This window comes from Octopus bimaculoides, chromosome 20, assembly GCF_001194135.2.
Source record: "Octopus bimaculoides isolate UCB-OBI-ISO-001 chromosome 20, ASM119413v2, whole genome shotgun sequence".
NCBI classification, from domain to species: Eukaryota; Metazoa; Mollusca; class Cephalopoda; order Octopoda; family Octopodidae; genus Octopus; species Octopus bimaculoides.
Window position 1 is genome coordinate 25353283 of NC_069000.1, and position 3042 is coordinate 25356324.

At 37.9% G+C, this 3042-nt stretch overlaps 1 long non-coding RNA gene across 1 annotated transcript in view; it reads right to left on the reverse strand.

Annotated features, from left to right (window-relative positions):
• The window catches only part of LOC106868903 (uncharacterized), an 80779-nt gene that overhangs the window by 76890 nt on the left and 847 nt on the right, over positions 1–3042 (reverse strand). The window lies entirely within an intron of this gene.

Below are 3042 nucleotides of genomic sequence, written 5' to 3' on the forward strand. Positions count from 1 at the left end.
ACACTGGCAGAAACGTGAGCACGTCGGGCGAAATGCCTAGCAGTATTTCGTCTGCCGTTACATTCTGAGTTCAATTTCCACCGAGGTCGACTTTGCCTTTCATCCTTTCGGAGTCGATTAAATAAGTACCAGTTAATCACTGGGGTCGATGTAATCGACTTAATCCCCTTGACTGTTTCTTGTTTGTCCCCTCTATGTTTAGCCCCCTGTGGGTAATAAAGAAATAAATGTGTCCATTGTTGTCTTTTTATCTACAGAAGAAAGAAAAATACTGTCTTTTCATTAGAAGCCTGTCAACTTCGGAGGAATTTTGATTCTTAAGATTATTCCTCGCTTCTCATTCACATTTGGTTGCAACTGCTGCCAGTCGTTTGTTTTACCTTCTTTGGAAACAAACATAATTTCAATAAATCAAAAATTTAATTTATACGTTATTTAATAAAGCTTTAATGGTCTTTGTTCAAATTCACGCCACTAATCACTCTCAGTTATTTCTCTTGGAAGGATAATGATATCTAAGAAGAGATAAAGGAGATAGAAGTCAGAGATCAGTGTAGCTTTCGAATGTCGTATAGTCTCTTTCAGAAGAGCAGCAAAATTAAATAACCTAGTCCTGAAAAGTGAAGAGTACAGTATTCTACGTTCGGTAGCGAGCCTCTCAGGAAGCACCCTCTTCTGATGAGCTACCATACAACCCCAAAAGAGCCGGACTCAAAGATGAAACAGTTAGCGTACCAAAAGAAGACCATGCATGAGTGTTTCCCGAAAACTTGAAGAAGACAGTAATATTAGTTTCAAATTTTGGCACAAGGCCAGCAATTTTGGGGAAGAGTAAGTCGATTATATGAACCCCAGTGTTCAACTGGTACTTATTTCATCGACCCCGAAAGGATGAAAGGCAAAATCGACCTTGGTGGCATTTGAAATCAGAATGTAAAGACGGACGAAATGCTGCTAGGCATTATGCTAACGTTTCTGCCAGCTCACCGCCTTAAAGAAGACTGTAATATGAAATGAAGCTTCTTGTAATCGTTACACTTCGCAATCCAAGAAAAGGGGATTGCTACTAAATACCTAATAAACAAAAGAGACAGTTACAAGATGCAACCGAAAATGCAGATTATGTCATATTTCTGTGGAAGACATCACACTTGTGATTAACAGCTGCCCAAAAATGTCATCAGGGTACAAAATGCCTATGCGGTGAGACATTGTCACAAAAACAATATGCAATGCTTGCATATAATAGTGTTGATTACCTCGAGCTCCGCTGTTAGTTCGACGCTATGTCTTTACCATAACTAGAAACAGTCGTCCTGGCGACTGAGGACAAATCTTCACCATGGTCTGAATGGTCTGAATGATCTCAAAATCTACTACTCATTCAACTGCATATTATTACCATTTTACTTGTATGAACAGGGAATGATGCATCATTCATTATGTAGATTCCCAGGTTGTGCACTGACTGTGAATCCGGGATTGAAAAATCTCATGGCCCTGTTTATTCTGATTGCAATCTATTCATGGGCTGATAGTGGAGCGCTTGAAAATTTTCAGCATTGAACAATGTGTTCTTTTCTTCAACACATTTGTATATTACGCTTAGGTCATACTGCACTTTTGTGATATCCTGCAGTGGCTGACTGTATGATTAAGGGTATGTCCGAGAGGACCACTGCAAACAATAGTGCTCTGAGTACAGCTCCTTGAGGTACTACACTAAGAACTGATGTCTCTTCAGAGACATAAATTCGCTGTAGCTGTCTGACTCCTACTTTTCAAAAAGTCACATACATACATACATACATACATACATACATATGTGTGTATATCTATCTATCTATCTATCTATCTATCTATCTATCTATCTATCTATCTATCTATCTATCAGTATACATGTATGTATAAAGTGTACAATATAGCTCTCTGTAATCGATATGTGCCCACGTACATTCAGAAGTCTGAAGTAAAAGTCGATTGGCTATTTAATATCTATTGATCTGTATAGAAACAATTGAATGAGATCATATATGACTATATTATTACGCATAATGGATGTGTACATGTTTATGTATATATGCGTTGATGTTAGCATAAGTGTGCGTAACCACGAAGCCAACTAAGGTACCTTGGATTGAACTACTGAAAACAGTAGTTCATTCTTCCCTCAAATCATATATTACGATCTGAACAAGGTCTACATTATATCATCATCTTAACAAAGGTTACATTATCTTATGAGACTCATATACTCTAATGTAGAGTATATCAGATAATGAGGCCTTAAACGCTCCTAAAACAACAGAGATGATACTCATCTGATCATAGTTCTCCCAAATGGGTTTGACATTACGTTAAACAACAACAAGAATGTAAATGCTATAAAATTTAAACACACACGTGAAACACATTTTCATACTTGTGTTTGTGCGTACACCTCTGTATGATGTATGCTTTAGAAGTTGAATTGTGTAAAGCTATATAACCTATATAAACATTAATGCATGCATAACAGATACAGAAACAGGTACACAAGCGCACGCGCGCGCACACACACACACACACACACACGCACACACACAGATACACACATAAACACGTGCATACATTAGACGGAGTCGGCTCAGTAATGAGTAATGACCTCAGCTTGTTTATGAGCTGCAAAGCAGTTGATGAGCAGCAACTTTTACCACTGCAAAATACATACATACATACATACGTACATACATACATACATACATACATACATACATCCATCCCTATTTAACTGTGGTAGTCATTTAACTGTCGGTGTGTGAAACATTGGTTCAGTTGTATTTGACCTTTCATCATACTTGCCTGACTCATATAGTCAACAATCAGTGAGTAGCCGTATATAAAATCTCGTCGAAGTAGCGCCATGTTTCGTATTACTAACCCAATACCTCAAACGTGACAATATGGTGATTGCGGGCCATGCTCCATCCAAATATATATTTGTTTGTATTGTTTTTTTTCTGCCGTTTTGTAATATCTTTTTCCTTCCTTACCCCCCCCCCC